General features: G+C 33.3%; 1 protein-coding gene and 1 long non-coding RNA gene across 4 annotated transcripts in view; one reads left to right on the forward strand and one right to left on the reverse strand.

Annotated features, from left to right (window-relative positions):
- The window catches only part of LOC139762753 (uncharacterized), a 471,178-nt gene that overhangs the window by 371,791 nt on the left and 78,414 nt on the right, over positions 1 to 20,973 (forward strand). The gene's annotated exons all lie outside the window — the stretch shown is intronic.
- Positions 1 to 20,973, reverse strand: part of LOC139762751 (uncharacterized) — a 173,211-nt gene that overhangs the window by 31,037 nt on the left and 121,201 nt on the right.

Here is a 20,973-nt window from a genome sequence, read left to right on the forward strand (position 1 = left end):
CTTGGTTCCAATTCAATGCTAACTAAATGCTTTGAAAGTAAACATGCGATATTTATAAAAATTTTGCAATCTTTAAACATATTTGTATTTAATGATATTGCATTGGGAAAAAAGACTTCAACCCAATCTGAGTCAATAAGAGTTGACTTGGCAAATGCGAAGCACATTTTTTTAAAAAAATTTGCCACGATCATTATTAACCATTGCTTTCATTACTCCACAACAGATGTGAGCAAGCGCTATCGAGACTGCGATTTCAGTTCGATTTGTTCCATACACCTTGCCCCACAAAAAAGCCGCAATGTAGCAATAAAGTATATTCAGGGTACGAAAGCGAGGGACGAATGAGGCCCAAGGGAAGTAACCTTTTCCTAACTTCCATTTCAAGGGTTTTTCCCGGACATTTTCAATTTTATGCATTTTCCAGGCCAGGAGTACCTCATGTAAAATTCCCGGGTTTTTCCTGTTTCCCCGGTGGTGTGGGAACCCTGATATATACTTTTCTTTATCCTTAATACGAATTTTCAGTCAAAGCACTACATTTTCTCATATTAAGCGTGTTATTAACAATTGAGCTAATTAAAATAAAATTAATGTGCTAATTACTGGACTAATAAGATTAATATTTAAATTGTGACCAGAGATTCGTATTCAGCATGCTTAATAGCATCTATGCTGAAATTATCATGAAAATCCATGATTTCAAAAAAATCAAGAAATGCAAGGCTATAGCCTTGCATTTTACTCGGATTTTCAAGGTCTTCAGATTTTAATGAAAATCTGTGCATATATGTTATTCTTTATGGTCATCACGAATTTTGAATCAAAACACTGAATTCTCTAATATTACCTTGTAATTAACACTTGAATTCATTATCATAATATGTATGTGCTAATTATGGGACTAATTAGCGTAATATTCTAAATTTTGACCTAAAATTAATATGTAACATAATAGCATCTATGCTGAAAATTTCAAGAAAATCCATGATTCCAAAAAAATCAAGAAAAATGCAAGGCTATAGCATTGCATTTTGCTCAGATTTTCAATGTCTTCAGATTTTCATGAAAATCTGTATATATATGTTAAACCTTATGCTAATTATGAATTTTGATTCAAAACAATAAATTTCCTAATATTAAGTGTGTAATTAAGACTTCAGTTAATTATCATATTTATGTGCTAATTATGGGACTAATTAATTTAATATTTAAATTTTGACCACAGATTCTAATTCTGCATACTTAATGGCATCTAAGCTGAAATTTTCAAGAAAATCCATGATTTCAAAAAAATCAAGAAAAATGCAAGGCTATAGTCTTACATTTTCCTTAGATTTTCAAGGTCTTTAGATTTTAATGAAAATCTATGTATATATGCTATATTTTATGCTTAATACGAATTTTCAATCAAACCACAAAATTTCCTAATCTTAAGCGTGTTATTAACACGAACTAATTATAATAATATTAATGTTTTAATTACTTGACTAATAAGACGAATTTTTTAATTTTAACCAGAGATTCATATTCAGCATACTTAATAGCGTCTTTACTGAAATTATCGAGGGAATCCGTGATTTCATAAAAATCTGAGCAAAATGCAAGGCCTTGCATTTTGCTCAGATTTTCAAGACATTCAGATTTTAATGAAAATCTATGTATGTATTCTATTCTTTCCCCCTGATACGAATTTCTAATCAAAGCACTAAATTTTCTAATATTAAGTGTCTTGTTAACACGAACTAATTAATTAATAATAATATTAATATGCTGATTACTGGACTAATAAGATTGATTTTTAAATTTTGACCAGAGATTTGCATTCAGCATGCTTAATAGTATCCATGCTGAAATTATCATGAAAATCCATGATTTCAAAAAAATCAAGAAAAATGCAAGCCTTGCATTTTGCTCGGATTTTCAAGGTCTTCACATTTTAATGAAAATCTGTGCATATATGTTATTCTTTATGGTATTACGAATTTTGAATCAAAACACTCAATTTCCTAATATTACCGTGTTATTAACACTTGAATTTATTATAATATCTATGTGCTAATTACGGGACTACTTAGCCTAATATTTAAATTTTCACCACAAATTCATATTCAGCATAGTGAATAGCATCTATGCTTAAAATTTCAAGAAAATCCATGATTTCAAAAAAATCAAGAAAAATGCAAGGCTATATATTATATATAGCCTTGCTTTTTGCTCAGATTTTCAATGTCCAGATTTTAATGAAAGTCTGTGCATATAAGTTATTCTTTATGGTGATTATGAATTTGTAATCGGTATATATATTTTAAATCGGTATATATACTTTAATCGGTATACATATTTTAATCGGTAAATATATTGTAAATCAGTATATATATATATATATATATATATATATATATATATATATATATATATATATATATATATATATATATATGTTAATCTTTATGGTGATTATGGATTTCGATTCAAAACACTGAATTTCCTAATATTAAGTGTGTTATTAAGACTTCAATTAATTATCATAAAATTTATGTGCTAATTGTGACTAATTAATTTAATATTTAAATTTTCACCACAGGTTTGTATTCAGCATACTTAATAGCATCTATGCTGAAAATCTTAAGAAAATCCATGATTTCAAAAAATCAAGAAAATGCAAGGCTATAGCTTTGCATTTTGCTCAGATTTTCAAGGTCTTCAGATTTTAATGAAAATCTATGTATAGATGCTATTCTTTATCCTTAATACGAATTTTCAATAAAAGCACTAAATATCATGATATTAAGTGTGTTAACACGAACTAATTATAATATTAACGTGCTAATTACTGGACTAATAAGATTAATCTTTAAATTTTGACCAGAGATTCGTATTCAGCATACTTAATAGCATCTATGCTGAAATTATCAAGAAAATCCATGATTTCAGAAAAATCAAGAATAATGCAAGGTTATAGCCTAGGATTTTGCTCAGATTTTCAAGGTCTTCAGATTTTAATGAAAATCTATGTATATATGGTATATATGAATTAATTATCATAATATTTATGTGCTAATTATGGGACTAATTCGCCTAATATTTAAATTTTGACCACAAAGTCATATTCAGCATACTTAATAGTATCTATGCTGAAATTGTCAAGGAAATCCACGATTTCAAAAAATCAAGAAAAATGCTGATTTCTAAGGTTTTCAGATTTTAATGAAAATCTATGTATATATGCTATTCCTTATGCTGAATACAAATTTTAAATCAAAGCACTAAATTTCCTAATATTAAGCGTGTTATTAATATGACCTATCTATAATTATATTAATGTGCTAATTACTGGACTAATTAGATTTTTTAAATTTTGACCACACATTCGTATTCACCATACTTAATTCCATCTATGCTGAAATTATCAAGAAAATCCATGATTTTCTCAGATTTTCAAGGTCTTCAGATTTTAATGAAAATCGGTGTATATATGATACTCTTTATGGTCATTACAAATTTTGAATAAAAACACTGAATTTTCTGATATTAACTGTGTTATTGACACTCGAATTAATTATCATAATATTCATGTGCTAATTACGGAATTAATTTGCCAAATATTTAAATTTTGACCACAAATTATTATTCAGAAAACTTAATAACACCTATGCTGAAATTGTCAAGAAAATCCATGATTTCAAAAAATCCAGAAAGATGCAAAGCTATAGCCTGGCATTTTACTCAGATTTTCAAGGTCTTCAGATTTTCATGAAAATAGGTGTAATTATGTAATTCTTTATGCTGATTATCAGTTTTGATTTAAAACACTGAATTTCCAAATATTAAGTATGTTCTTAACACTTGAATTAATTATCATAATATTCTCGATTAATATGGGTAAAACTGAAAGTTGATGGAGAGAGATGGGTGATTATTGGTGCATATGCACCTGGGCATGAGAAGAAAGATCATGAGAGGCAAGTGTTTTGGGAGCAGCTGAATGAGTGTGTTAGTGGTTTTGATGCACGAGACTGGGTTATAGTGATGGGTGATTTGAATGCAAAGGTGAGTAATGTGGCAGTTGAGGGAATAATTGGTATACATGGGGTGTTCAGTGTTGTAAATGGAAATGGTGAAGAGCTTGTAGATTTATGTGCTGAAAAAGGACTGGTGATTGGGAATACCTGGTATAAAAAGCGAGATATACATAAGTATACGTATGTAAGTAGGAGAGATGGCCAGAGAGCGTTATTGGATTACGTGTTAATTGACAGGCGCGCGAGAGAGACTTTTGGATGTTAATATGCTGAGAGATGCGACTGGAGGGATGTCTGATCATTATCTTGTGGAGGCTAAGGTGAAGATTTGTATGGGTTTTCAGAAAAGAAGAGTGAATGTTGGGGTGAAGAGGGTGGTGAGAGTAAGTGAACTTGGGAAGGAGACTTGTGTGAGGAAGTACCAGGAGAGACTGAGTACAGAATGGAAAAAGGTGAGAAAAATGGAAGTAAGGGGAGTGGGGGAGGAATGGGATGTATTTAGGGAATCAGTGATGGATTGCACAAAAGATGCTTGTGGCATGAGAAGAGTGGGAGGTGGGTTGATTAGAAAGGGTAGTGAGTGGTGGGATGAAGAAGTAAGATTATTAGTGAAAGAGAAGAGAGAGGCATTTGGACGATTTTTGCAGGGAAAAAATGCAATTGAGTGGGAGATGTATAAAAGAAAGAGACAGGAGGTCAAGAGAAAGGTGCAAGAGGTGAAAAAGAGGGCAAATGAGAGTTGGGGTGAGAGAGTATCATTAAATTTTAGGGAGAATAAAAAGATGTTCTGGAAGGAGGTAATAAAGTGCGTAAGACAAGGGAGCAAATGGGAACTTCAGTGTAGGGCGCAAATGGGGAGGTGATAACGAGTAGTGGTGATGTGAGAAGGAGATGATGGAGTGAGTATTTTGAAGGTTTGTTAAATGTGTTTGATGATAGAGTGGCAGATATAGGGTGTTTTGGTCGAGGTGGTGTGCAAAGTGAGAGGGTTAGGGAAAATGATTTGGTAAACAGAGAAGAGGTAGTAAAAGCTTTGCGGAAGATGAAAGCCGGCAAGGCAGCAGGTTTGGATGGTATTGCAGTGGAATTTATTAAAAAAGGGGGTGACTGTATTACTGACTGGTTGGTAAGGTTATTTAATGTATGTATGACTCATGGTGAGGTGCCTGAGGATTGGCGGAATGCGTGCATAGTGCCATTGTACAAAGGCAAAGGGGGTAAGAGTGAGTGCTCAAATTACAGAGGTATAAGTTTGTTCAGTATTCCTGGTAAATTATATGGGAGGGTATTGATTGAGAGGGTGAAGGCATGTACAGAGCATCAGACTGGGGAAGAGCAGTGTGGTTTCAGAAGTGGTAGAGGATGTGTGGATCAGGTGTTTGCTTTGAAGAATGTATGTGAGAAATACTTAGAAAAGCAAATGGATTTGTATGTAGCATTTATGGATCTGGAGAAGGCATATGATAGAGTTGATAGAGATGCTCTGTGGAAGGTATTAAGAATATATGGTGTGGGAGGCAAGTTTTTAGAAGCAGTGAAAAGTTTTTATCAAGGATGTAAGGCATGTGTATGTGTAGGAAGAGAGGAAAGTGATTGGTTCTCAGTGAATGTAGGTTTGCGGCAGGGGTGTGTGATGTCTCCATGGTTGTTAAATTTGTTTATGGATGGGGTTGTTATGGAGGTGAATGCAAGAGTTTTGGAAAGAGGGGCAAGTATGAAGTCTGTTGTGGATGAGAGAGCTTGGGAAGTGAGTCAGTTGTTGTTCGCTGATGATACAGCGCTGGTGGCTGATTCATGTGAGAAACTGCAGAAGCTGGTGACTGAGTTTGGTAAAGTGTGTGAAAGAAGAAAGTTAAGAGTAAATGTGAATAAGAGCAAGGTTATTAGGTACAGTAGGGTTGAGGGTCAAGTCAATTGGGAGGTAAGTTTGAATGGAGAAAAACTGGAGGAAGTAAAGTGTTTTAGATATCTGGGAGTGGATCTGGCAGCGGATGGAACCATGGAAGCGGAAGTGGATCATAGGGTGGGGGAGGGGGCGAAAATTCTGGGAGCCTTGAAAAATGTGTGGAAGTCGAGAACATTATCTCGGAAAGCAAAAATGGGTATGTTTGAAGGAATAGTGGTTCCAACAATGTTGTATGGTTGTGAGGCGTGGGCTATGGATAGAGTTGTGCATAGGAGGATGGATGTGCTGGAAATGAGATGTTTGAGGACAACGTGTGGTGTGAGGTGGTTTGATCGAGTAAGTAACGTAAGGGTAAGAGAGATGTGTGGAAATAAAAAGAGCGTGGTTGAGAGAGCAGAAGAGGGTGTTTTGAAATGGTTTGGGCACATGGAGAGAATGAGTGAGGAAAGATTGACCAAGAGGATATATGTGTCGGAGGTGGAGGGAACGAGGAGAAGTGGGAGACCAAATTGGAGGTGGAAAGATGGAGTGAAAAAGATTTTGTGTGATCGGGGCCTGAACATGCAGGAGGGTGAAAGGAGGGCAAGGAATAGAGTGAATTGGATCGATGTGGTATACTGGGGTTGACGTGCTGTCAGTGGATTGAATCAGGGCATGTGAAGCGTCTGGGGTAAACCATGGAAAGCTGTGTAGGTATGTATATTTGCCTGTGTGGACATATGTATATACATGTGTATGGGGGTGGGTTGGGCCATTTCTTTCGTCTGTTTCCTTGCGCTACCTCGCAAACGCGGGAGACAGCGACAAAGCAAAAAAAAAAAAAAAAATTTATGTGCTAATTCCGGGACTAATTAGCCTAATATTTAAATTTTGACCCCAGATTCTTATGAAGCATAGTAGCATCTATGTTGAAATTTTCAAGAAAATCCATGATTTTAAATAAAACAAGAAAAATGAAAGGCTATAGGATTCCATTTTGCTCAAATTTTCAAGGTCTTCAGATTTTAATGAAAACCAAGGTATATTTGTTAATCTTTATGCTGATTATGAATTTTTATTCCAAACACAGATTTACCTAAGATTATGCGTGTTATTAACACTTGAATCAATTATATTTATGTGCTAATTCTGGGATTAATTAACCTAATATTTAAATTTTGACCACAAATTCTTATTCAGCATACTTAATAGTATCTATGATGAAATTTTCAAGAAAATCCATGATTTCAAAAAATCAAGAAAAATGCCAGGCTGCCTTGCATTTTGCTCAGATTTTGAAGGTCTTCAGATTTTATTGTAGATCGGTGTATATAAGTTATTCTTTATGCTGATTATGAATTTTGATTCAAAACATCGAATTTCCTAATATTAAGTGTGTTATTAACACTATAATTATAAAATTCATTTCATGGCTCATGAGTCTATTATTTAAATTTTGGCCACAGATTCTTATTCTGCATACTTAATGGCATCTACGCTGAAATTATCAAGAAAATCCATGATTTCAAAAAGATCAAGAAAAATGCATTTTGCTCAGATTTTCAAGGTCTTTAGATTTTAATGAAAATCTATGTATATATGCCATTCTTTAAGCTGAATACGAATTTTCAATCAAAGCACTAAATTTCCTAATATTAAGCGTGTAATTAACACTTGAACTAATCATAATATCAATGTGCTAATTCCTGGACTAATTAGATTAATTTTTAAATTTTGACCAGAGATTTGTATTCAGCATACTTAATAGTATCTATGCTGACATTATCAAGAAAATCCACGATTTCAAAAAATCAAGAAAAATGCAAGGCTATAGCCTTGCATTTTGCTCAAATTTTCAAGGTCTTCAGATTTCCATGAAAATCGGTGCATATATGTTACTCTTTATATTATATTACAAATTTTGATTCAAAACACTGAATTTCCTAATATCAAGTGTGTTATTAACACTTCAATTAATTGTCATTATATTTATGTGCTAATTATGGAACTAATAAGTCTAATATTTCAATTTTGGCCACAGATTCTTATTCAGCATACTTGATAGCAACTCTGCTGAAATTATCAAGAAAATCCATGATTTCAAAAAAATCAAGAAAAATGCAAGCCTTGCAAGGTCTTCAGATTTTAATGAAAATTTGTGAATATGTTATTCTTTACGGTGATTACGAATTCTGAATCAAAACACTGAATTTCCTAATATTAACCGTGTCATTGACACTTGAATTAATTATAACATTATTGTGCTAATTACTAGACTCATTAGATTCTTAAATTTTGACCACAGATTCGCATTCAGCATACTTAATAGCATATATGCTGAAATTATCAAGAAAATCCATGATTAAAAGAAAAAAAAAAAAATGCCTTGAATTTTGCTCAGGTTTTCAAGGTCTTCAGATTTTCGTGAAAATCGGTATATATATGTTATTCTTTATGCTGATTATGAATATTGATTTAAAACATTAAATATCATAATATTGAGTGTGTTATTAACACAAATTATAATATATGCTAATTATGGGACTAATTACCCTAATATTTGAATTTTGACCACAGATTCTTATTCAGCAGACTTAATAGCATCTACGCTGAAATTTTCTCGAGAAAATCCATGATTTCAAAAAAAAAATCAAGAAAAATGCAAGGCCTTGCATTTTGCTCAGATTTTCAAGGTCTTCAGATTTCAATGAAAATCTCTGCATACATGATATTTTTATGGTGATTACCAATTTTGAATCAAAACACTGAATTCCCTAATATTAACCGTGTTATTAACACGAATTATCATAATTATATGCTAATTATGGGACTAATTAGCATATTTAAAGTTTGAGAACAAATTCTTATTCAGCATACTTAATAGCATTTACCCTAAAATTTTCAAGAAAATCCATGATTTTAAAAAAATCAAGAAAAATGCATTTTGCTCAGATTTTCAACGTCTTCAGATTTTAATGACAAAAGGTGTATATATGTTTTCTTTATGCTGATTATGAATTTTGATTCAAAACACTGAATTTTCTAATATTTAGCATGTTATTAACACAAATCAATTATCATATTTGTGCTAATTACGGGACTAATTAGCCTAATATCTAAATTTTGACGACAAATTCTGATTTAGCAGACTTTATAGCATCTATGCTGAAATTTTCAAGAAAATCCATGATTTCAAGAAAATAAAAAAAAAAATTGTACTCAGATTTTCAAGTTCTTCAGATTTTAATGACAATTGGTGAATATATGTTAATCATTATGCTGATTATGAATTTTGATACAAAACACTGAATTTCCTAATATCAAGCATGTTATTGCACTTGAATTAATTATCATGTGCTAATTACAGGACTAATTAGCCTAATTTTTAAATTTTGACCACAGATTCGTATTCAGTATACTTAAGAGCATCTATGGTGATATTGTTAAAAAATCCATATAAAAAACATCAAGTAAAATGCCTTGCATTTTGCTCAGATTTTCAATGTCTTCAGATTTTAATAAAAATCTAAGCATAAATGCTATTGTTTATGCTGAATACGAATTTTGAATCAAAGAACTAAATTTCCTAATATTAAGCATGTTATTAACACCTGAGCTAATTATATTGATATTAATGTGCTAATCACTGGATTAATTAGATTAATTTCTAGATTTTAACCACAGATTCGTATTCAGCATACTTACTAGCATCTATGCTGAAATTATCAAGAAAATCCATGATTTCAAAAAACCATGCATTTTTCTCAGATTTTCAAGGCATTCATATTCTAGTGAAAATCTGTGTATATATGTTATTCTTTATGGGGATAACGAATTCTGAATGATAACACATCAACATTACAATAATATTCATTACAATAATATTCATGTGCTAGTTACTGAATAATTAGCTTAATTTTTAAATTTTGACCACAGATTCGTAATCAGCATATTAAACAGCGTCTATGCTGAAATTTTCAATAAAATCAATGATTTAAAAAATATCATGAAAAATGCAAGGCACCTTGCATTTTGCTCAGATTTTCAAGGTCTTCAGATTTGAATAAATCTGTGTATATATGTTATTCTTTATGCTGATTATGAATTTTGATTCAAAACACTAAATTTCTTAACATTAAGCATGTTATTAACACTTTAATTAATTATCATATTTATGTGCTAATTACGGGACTAATAAGCCTAATATTTAAATTTTATTTAAATAAGATTAAATTCCCAGCTGGAAATTAAAGACACCTGTCTGAAAAGAAGAGAAAAATATTCCTTATCTAAAACAATGAAGTATGTATATATATATATATATATATATATATATATATATATATATATATTATTTTTTTTTTTTATTATACTTTGTCGCTGTCTCCCGCGTTTGCGAGGTAGCGCAAGGAAACAGACGAAAGAAATGGCCCAACCCCCCCATACACATGTATATACATACGTCCACACACGCAAATATACATACCTACACAGCTTTCCATAGCTTACCCCAGACGCTTCACATGCCTTGATTCAATCCACTGACAGCACGTCAACCCCGGTATACCACATCGCTCCAATTCACTCTATTCCTTGCCCTCCTTTCACCCTCCTGCATGTTCAGGCCCCGATCACACAAAATCTTTTTCACTCCATCTTTCCACCTCCAATTTGGTCTCCCTCTTCTCCTTGTTCCCTCCACCTCCGACACATATATCCTCTTGGTCAATCTTTCCTCACTCATTCTCTCCATGTGCCCAAACCACTTCAAAACACCCTCTTCTGCTCTCTCAACCACGCTCTTTTTATTTCCACACATCTCTCTTACCCTTACGTTACTCACTCGATCAAACCACCTCACACCACACATTGTCCTCAAACATCTCATTTCCAGCACATCCATCCTCCTGCGCACAACTCTATCCATAGCCCACGCCTCGCAACCATACAACATTGTTGGAACCACTATTCCTTCAAACATACCCATTTTTGCTTTCCGAGATAATGTTCTCGACTTCCACACATTCTTCAAGGCCCCCAGAATTTTCGCCCCCTCCCCCACCCTATGATCCACTTCCGCTTCCATGGTTCCATCCGCTGCCAGATCCACTCCCAGATATCTAAAACACTTCACTTCCTCCAGTTTTTCTCCATTCAAACTCACCTCCCAACCCTACTGTACCTAATATAATATATATATTTTTTTTTTTTTTATACTATTCGCCATTTCCCACGATAGCGAGGTAGCGTTAAGAACAGAGGACTGGGCCTTTGAGGGAATATCCTCACCTGGCCCTCTTCTCTGTTCCTTCTTTTTGAAAATTAAAAAAAAAAAAAAAAAAAAAAACGAGAGGGGAGGATTTCCAGCCCCCCGCTCCCTTCCCTTTTAGTCGCCTTCTACAACACGCAGGGAATACGTGGGAAGTATTCTTTCTCCCCTATCCCCAGGGATAAATATATAATATATAATATATAATATATATATATATATATATATATATATATATATATATTTTTTTTTCATACTATTTGCCATTTCCCGCGTTAGCGAGGTAGCGTTAAGAACAGAGAACTGGGCCTTAGAGGGAATATCCTCACCTGACCCCCTTCTCTGTTCCTTCTTTTGGAAAATTAAAAAAAAAAACAAGAAAGGGGAGGATTTCCAGCCACCCGCTCCCTCCCCTTTTAGTCGCCTTCTACGACACGCAGGGAATACGTGGGAAGTATTCTTTCTCCCCTATCCCCAGGGATAATATATATATATATATATATATAATATATATATATATATATATATATTTTTTTTTTTTTTTTATACTAATCGCCATTTCCCGCATTAGCGAGGTAGCGTTAAGAACAGAGGATGAGGACTGGGCCTTTGAGGGAATATCCTCACCTGGCCCCTTTCTCTGTTTCTTCTTTTGGGGAAAAAAAAAAAAAAAAAAAAAAAAAAAAAAAAATGAGGGGGGAGGATTTCCAGCCTAGGGGAGAAAGAATACTACCCACATTCCCTGCGTGTCGTAGAAGGCGACTAAAAGGGAAGGGAGCGGGGGGGGGCTGGAAATCCTCCTTTCTCAATTTTTTTTTTTTCCAAGGTAAGGAGCGGAGGGGGGGGGGGGGGTGACGATATTCCCTTAAAGGCCCAGTCCTCTGTTCTTGGCGCTACCTCGCTAGTGCTAATTCCGGGACTAATTAGCCTAATATTTAAATTTTGACCCCAGATTCTTATGAAGCATAGTAGCATCTATGTTGAAATTTTCAAGAAAATCCATGATTTTAAATAAAACAAGAAAAATGAAAGGCTATAGGATTCCATTTTGCTCAAATTTTCAAGGTCTTCAGATTTTAATGAAAACCAAGGTATATTTGTTAATCTTTATGCTGATTATGAATTTTTATTCAAAATACAGATTTACCTAAGATTATGCGTGTTATTAACACTTGAATCAATTATATTTATGTGCTAATTCTGTGATTAATTAACCTAATATTTAAATTTTGACCACAAATTCTTATTCAGCATACTTAATAGTATCTATGATGAAATTTTCAAGAAAATCCATGATTTCAAAAAAATCAAGAAAAATGCCAGGCTGCCTTGCATTTTGCTCAGATTTTGAAGGTCTTCAGATTTTATTGTAGATCGGTGTATATAAGTTATTCTTTATGCTGATTATGAATTTTGATTCAAAACATCGAATTTCCTAATATTAAGTGTGTTATTAACACTATAATTATAAAATTCATTTCATGGCTCATGAGTCTATTATTTAAATTTTGGCCACAGATTCTTATTCTGCATACTTAATGGCATCTACGCTGAAATTATCAAGAAAATCCATGATTTCAAAAAGATCAAGAAAAATGCATTTTGCTCAGATTTTCAAGGTCTTTAGATTTTAATGAAAATCTATGTATATATGCCATTCTTTAAGCTGAATACGAATTTTCAATCAAAGCACTAAATTTCCTAATATTAAGCGTGTAATTAACACCTGAACTAATCATAATATCAATGTGCTAATTCCTGGACTAATTAGATTAATTTTTAAATTTTGACCAGAGATTTGTATTCAGCATACTTAATAGTATCTATGCTGACATTATCAAGAAAATCCACGATTTCAAAAAATCAAGAAAAATGCAAGGCTATAGCCTTGCATTTTGCTCAAATTTTCAAGGTCTTCAGATTTCCATGAAAATCGGTGCATATATGTTACTCTTTATATTATATTACAAATTTTGATTCAAAACACTGAATTTCCTAATATCAAGTGTGTTATTAACACTTCAATTAATTGTCATTATATTTATGTGCTAATTATGGAACTAATAAGTCTAATATTTCAATTTTGGCCACAGATTCTTATTCAGCATACTTGATAGCAACTCTGCTGAAATTATCAAGAAAATCCATGATTTCAAAAAAATCAAGAAAAATGCAAGCCTTGCAAGGTCTTCAGATTTTAATGAAAATTCTGTGAATATGTTATTCTTTACGGTGATTACGAATTCTGAATCAAAACACTGAATTTCCTAATATTAACCGTGTCATTGACACTTGAATTAATTATAACATTATTGTGCTAATTACTAGACTCATTAGATTCTTAAATTTTGACCACAGATTCGCATTCAGCATACTTAATAGCATATATGCTGAAATTATCAAGAAAATCCATGATTAAAAGAAAAAAAAAAAAATGCCTTGAATTTTGCTCAGGTTTTCAAGGTCTTCAGATTTTCGTGAAAATCGGTATATATATGTTATTCTTTATGCTGATTATGAATATTGATTTAAAACATTAAATATCATAATATTGAGTGTGTTATTAACACAAATTATAATATATGCTAATTATGGGACTAATTACCCTAATATTTGAATTTTGACCACAGATTCTTATTCAGCAGACTTAATAGCATCTACGCTGAAATTTTCTCGAGAAAATCCATGATTTCAAAAAAAAAATCAAGGAAAATGCAAGGCCTTGCATTTTGCTCAGATTTTCAAGGTCTTCAGATTTCAATGAAAATCTCTGCATACATGATATTTTTATGGTGATTACCAATTTTGAATCAAAACACTGAATTTCCTAATATTAACCGTGTTATTAACACGAATTATCATAATTATATGCTAATTATGGGACTAATTAGCATATTTAAAGTTTGAGAACAAATTCTTATTCAGCATACTTAATAGCATTTACCCTAAAATTTTCAAGAAAATCCATGATTTTAAAAAAATCAAGAAAAATGCATTTTGCTCAGATTTTCAACGTCTTCAGATTTTAATGACAAAAGGTGTATATATGTTTTCTTTATGCTGATTATGAATTTTGATTCAAAACACTGAATTTTCTAATATTTAGCATGTTATTAACACAAATCAATTATCATATTTGTGCTAATTACGGGACTAATTAGCCTAATATCTAAATTTTGACGACAAATTCTGATTTAGCAGACTTTATAGCATCTATGCTGAAATTTTCAAGAAAATCCATGATTTCAAGAAAATAAAAAAAAAATTGTACTCAGATTTTCAAGTTCTTCAGATTTTAATGACAATTGGTGAATATATGTTAATCATTATGCTGATTATGAATTTTGATACAAAACACTGAATTTCCTAATATCAAGCATGTTATTGCACTTGAATTAATTATCATGTGCTAATTACAGGACTAATTAGCCTAATTTTTAAATTTTGACCACAGATTCGTATTCAGTATACTTAAGAGCATCTATGGTGATATTGTTAAAAAATCCATATAAAAAACATCAAGTAAAATGCCTTGCATTTTGCTCAGATTTTCAATGTCTTCAGATTTTAATAAAAATCTAAGCATAAATGCTATTGTTTATGCTGAATACGAATTTTGAATCAAAGAACTAAATTTCCTAATATTAAGCATGTTATTAACACCTGAGCTAATTATATTGATATTAATGTGCTAATCACTGGATTAATTAGATTAATTTCTAGATTTTAACCACAGATTCGTATTCAGCATACTTACTAGCATCTATGCTGAAATTATCAAGAAAATCCATGATTTCAAAAAACCATGCATTTTTCTCAGATTTTCAAGGCATTCATATTCTAGTGAAAATCTGTGTATATATGTTATTCTTTATGGGGATAACGAATTCTGAATGATAACACATCAACATTACAATAATATTCATTACAATAATATTCATGTGCTAGTTACTGAATAATTAGCTTAATTTTTAAATTTTGACCACAGATTCGTAATCAGCATATTAAACAGCGTCTATGCTGAAATTTTCAATAAAATCAATGATTTAAAAAATATCATGAAAAATGCAAGGCACCTTGCATTTTGCTCAGATTTTCAAGGTCTTCAGATTTGAATAAATCTGTGTATATATGTTATTCTTTATGCTGATTATGAATTTTGATTCAAAACACTAAATTTCTTAACATTAAGCATGTTATTAACACTTTAATTAATTATCATATTTATGTGCTAATTACGGGACTAATAAGCCTAATATTTAAATTTTATTTAAATAAGATTAAATTCCCAGCTGGAAATTAAAGACACCTGTCTGAAAAGAAGAGAAAAATATTCCTTATCTAAAACAATGAAGTATGTATATATATATATATATATATATATATATATATATATATATATATATATATATATTATTTTTTTTTTTATTATACTTTGTCGCTGTCTCCCGCGTTTGCGAGGTAGCGCAAGGAAACAGACGAAAGAAATGGCCCAACCCCCCCATACACATGTATATACATACGTCCACACACGCAAATATACATACCTACACAGCTTTCCATAGCTTACCCCAGACGCTTCACATGCCTTGATTCAATCCACTGACAGCACGTCAACCCCGGTATACCACATCGATCCAATTCACTCTATTCCTTGCCCTCCTTTCACCCTCCTGCATGTTCAGGCCCCGATCACACAAAATCTTTTTCACTCCATCTTTCCACCTCCAATTTGGTCTCCCTCTTCTCCTTGTTCCCTCCACCTCCGACACATATATCCTCTTGGTCAATCTTTCCTCACTCATTCTCTCCATGTGCCCAAACCACTTCAAAACACCCTCTTCTGCTCTCTCAACCACGCTCTTTTTATTTCCACACATCTCTCTTACCCTTACGTTACTCACTCGATCAAACCACCTCACACCACACATTGTCCTCAAACATCTCATTTCCAGCACATCCATCCTCCTGCGCACAACTCTATCCATAGCCCACGCCTCGCAACCATACAACATTGTTGGAACCACTATTCCTTCAAACATACCCATTTTTGCTTTCCGAGATAATGTTCTCGACTTCCACACATTCTTCAAGGCCCCCAGAATTTTCGCCCCCTCCCCCACCCTATGATCCACTTCCGCTTCCATGGTTCCATCCGCTGCCAGATCCACTCCCAGATATCTAAAACACTTCACTTCCTCCAGTTTTTCTCCATTCAAACTCACCTCCCAACCCTACTGTACCTAATATAATATATATATTTTTTTTTTTTTTCATACTATTCGCCATTTCCCACGATAGCGAGGTAGCGTTAAGAACAGAGGACTGGGCCTTTGAGGGAATATCCTCACCTGGCCCTCTTCTCTGTTCCTTCTTTTTGAAAATTAAAAAAAAAAAAAAAAAAAAAACGAGAGGGGAGGATTTCCAGCCCCCCGCTCCCTTCCCTTTTAGTCGCCTTCTACGACACGCAGGGAATACGTGGGAAGTATTCTTTCTCCCCTATCCCCAGGGATAAATATATAATATATAATATATATATATATATATATATATATATATATATATATATATATATATATATTTTTTTTTTCATACTATTTGCCATTTCCCGCGTTAGCGAGGTAGCGTTAAGAACAGAGAACTGGGCCTTAGAGGGAATATCCTCACCTGACCCCCTTCTCTGTTCCTTCTTTTGGAAAATTAAAAAAAAAAACAAGAAAGGGGAGGATTTCCAGCCACCCGCTCCCTCCCCTTTTAGTCGCCTTCTACGACACGCAGGGAATACGTGGGAAGTATTCTTTCTCCCCTATCCCCAGGGATAATATATATATATATATATATATATATATATATATATATATATATATATATATATATATATATATTTTTTTTTTTTTTATACTAATCGCCATTTCCCGCATTAGCGAGGTAGCGTTAAGAACAGAGGATGAGGACTGGGCCTTTGAGGGAATATCCTCACCTGGCCCCTTTCTCTGTTTCTTCTTTTGGGAAAAAAAAAAAAAAAAAAAAAAAAAAAGAGGGGGGAGGATTTCCAGCCTAGGGGAGAAAGAATACTACCCACATTCCCTGCGTGTCGTAGAAGGCGACTAAAAGGGAAGGGAGCGGGGGGGGGGCTGGAAATCCTCCTTTCTCAATTTTTTTTTTTCCCAAGGTAAGGAGCGGAGGGGGGGGGGGGGGTGACGATATTCCCTAAAAGGCCCAGTCCTCTGTTCTTGGCGCTACCTCGCTAGTGCGGGAAATGGCGAATAGTATGAAAAGAAAGATTTAAATTTTGACCACAAATTCGTATTCAGCATACTTAATAGCATCTATGCTGAAATTCTCAAGAAAATCCATGATTTCAAAAAAAAAATCAAGAAAAATGCAAGGCTTTGTATATACAGTAGTCTTGAATTGTGCTCAGATTTCCAAGCTCTTCAGATTTTAATAAAAAATCTGCGTATATATGTTATTCTTTATGGTGATTAGGAATTTTGAATCAAAACACTAAATTTCCTAATATTAAGCATGTTATTAACACGAACTAATTATAATATTCATGTGCAAATTACTGAACTAATTAGCCTAATTTTAAAATTTTAACCTCAGATTCATATTCAGCATACTTAATAGCACACATGCTGAAATTTTCAAGAAAATCCATTAAAAAAAATATCAAGAAAAGTGGAAGGCTATATAGCCTGACATTTTGCTCAGATTTTCAAGGTCTTCAGATTTTAATGGTAATCTGTGTATATAAGTCACTCTTTATGGTGATTACGAATTTTGAATCAAAACAATGAATTTCCTAATATCAAGCGAGTTATCACCATGAATTCATCATAATATTTGTCCTAATAACGGGACTAATTACTCTAATTCTTAAATTTTGACCAAAGATTCTTATTCAGCATACTTAATAGCATTTATGCTGATATTTTCAAGAAAATCCCTGATTTCAAAAAATCAAGAAAAATGCAAGGCATTAACTAATATTAAGCATGTTATTATCACTTGAATTGTCATAATATTTGTGCTAATTATGGGACTAATTAGCCAAATAGTTAAATTTTGACCACAGATTCTTATTCAGCTCACTTAATACCATCTATGCTGAAATTCTCAAGAAAATCCATGATTTCAGTAAAAAAAAATCAAGAAAAATGCAAGTCTATTGCCTTGTATTTTGCTCAGGTTTTCAAATTCTTCAGATTTTAATAAAAATCTGTGTGTATGTTAATCTTTATGGTGATTATGAATTCTGAATCAAAACATTGAATTTCCTAATATTAAGCATGTTATTAACACGAACTAATTATAATAATATTCATGTGCTAATTACTGGAATTATTAGCCAATTCTTAAATTTTGACCACAGATTCATATTCAGCATACTTAATAGCATCTATACTGACATTTTCAAGAAAATCCATGATTTCAAATCAAGAAAATGCATGGCTATAGCCTTGCATTTTGCTCAGATTTTCATGAAAATCTGTTTATATATGTTAATCGTTAAACTGATTACTAACTTTGAATCAAAACAATGAATTTCCTAATATTTACCGTGTTATTAACACAAATTAATTATCATAATATTAATGTGCTAATTAGCCTAATTTTAAAATTTTGACCACAGTTTCGTATTCAGCATACTCAATAGCATCTATGCTGAAATTTTTAAGAACATCTATGGTTTCAAAAAATCAAAAAAAAAAAAAAAAAAAAAAAAAAAAAATGCTTAATACTTAAAAATTGCTTAATAGCATCTGTGCTGAAAATTTCAAGAAAATCCATTATTTCAAAAAAATCAAGATAATGCAAAGCTATAGCCTTGTATTTTGCTCAGCTTTTAAGGGTCTTAAGATTTTAATGAAAATCTGTGTATATATGTTATTCTTTACGGTGATTACGAATTTTGAATAAAAACACTGGATTTCCTAATATTAAGTGTGTTATTAACACTTGAATTGATTATTATAATATTTATGGGCACCAATAATTACCCTCCCCCTTTTAGAAAGTTAAAATACAAGGAGGGGAGGGTTTCTAGCCCCCTGCTTCCATCCCCTTTAGTCGCCTTCTACGACACGTGAGGAATGTGTGGGAAGTATTCTTTCTGCCCTATCCCTAGGTGGAAAGGTGGAGTGAAAAAGATTTTGAGTGATCGGGGCCGGAACATGCAGGAGGGTGAAAGGCGTGCGAGGAATAGAGTGAATTGGAACGATGTGGTATACCGGGATTGACATGTTGTCAATGGATTGAACCTGGGTGTGTGACGCATCTGGGGTAAACCATGGAAAGTTCTGTGGGGCCTGGATGTGGAAAGGCCATGAATGTGGCCTTTGGTCTTTTCCTAGCGCTACCTCATGCACATAAGGGGGAGGGGGTTGTTATTTCATGTGTGGCGGGGTGGCGATGGGAATGAATAGAGGCAGACAGTATGAATTATGTACATGTATATGTCTGTGTGTGTGTATATATATGTATACGTTGAGATGTATAGGTATGTATATGTGCGTGTGTGGACGTGTATGTATATACATGTGTATGTGGGTGGGTTGGGCCATTCTTTCGTCTGTTTCCTTGCACTACCTCACTAATGCGGGAGACAGCAACAAAGCAAAATATAAATATATATATAAAAATCACCCATCTCTCAATCCACTTTCAGTTTTACCCATACCAATCTAGAGTTTACTATTTTACACTCTATCACATACTCCCACAACTCCTACTTCAGGAGTAGTGTTACTCTTTCCTTTGCTCTTGTCCTCTCACCAACCCCTGACTTTACTTCCAAGACATTCCCAAACCACTCTTCCCCTGTAATTATAATTCTTTATTATTATGTAATTAGCTCTTTCAGGTTTTCTAGATTTTCATTTTCAAATTTTGTCCCCATTCTCATCCCAGACTAAAAATAAAAAGCTCACAATATAACCTTGATGTGATCTGATAATACCTTCAACCTTTCCTACCATAAATGTTTGTACTTTTGCCTTTCCCATATTTACAACACACATGTCTATGAACATTTGTATCAGATATAAAAATCTGCGATACTTATACCTAATGGTGCACCTTTTTTTTGTGGAAGATGAAATGGCACACGCAAATAATATCCTAATCATGGCCATCTTCCTGACTTCCTACTCCAGGAGTCCCTTCTATCTTCTATGGTGCTCCTGCTACATTCAGGAAACTGGCCATGACCACTAGGCTGATCATAAAGAACGGAGATGTGTGTGTGTTGATGTGGGGCAACTGAGCTGCTAGTATTTGATGCATTCATCATGACACAGTAGTTGTTCATGATACCTGAAAGTGGCTGTGGATGAAGCCATGGAAGATGCAGTAAGCCATAAGGTGGGTGGGAAGGGCTGAGGTCCTGGGCACATGGAGAAGTGTGAGGAAAGACACGTAACTGTCTTTAAAGTAGTCCTAAGTGTGTAGCATATATGCTTAGGTTGGGCCTAAGATCAAAAAGTATGAAAAAGGGTGGATGTGTTGGATATGAAGTGTATTTCACGGCTTAATGCAGGAGTCAATGATCACCTGCACTGATGTGGTGTGGAGACAGATGAATGAAAAAGAAATGATAGGGTAAGATAGTGATGTGTTAGTAAGAAAAGTATGTATAAGTGAGGGGAGGCTGACTAAGATGGAATGCATATCAAAAGTGGATGGAACAAGAAAGTAACCAAACAGGTGGAGGAATGTAGTGAAGGATGCTTTGAGTGATCAGGGCCTGAACATGCAGGAGGGTGTGGAATAGAGCAATGTGGTATACA

The sequence above is a fragment of the Panulirus ornatus genome, chromosome 44 (genome assembly GCF_036320965.1).
Source record: "Panulirus ornatus isolate Po-2019 chromosome 44, ASM3632096v1, whole genome shotgun sequence".
Lineage (NCBI taxonomy): Eukaryota > Metazoa > Arthropoda > Malacostraca > Decapoda > Palinuridae > Panulirus > Panulirus ornatus.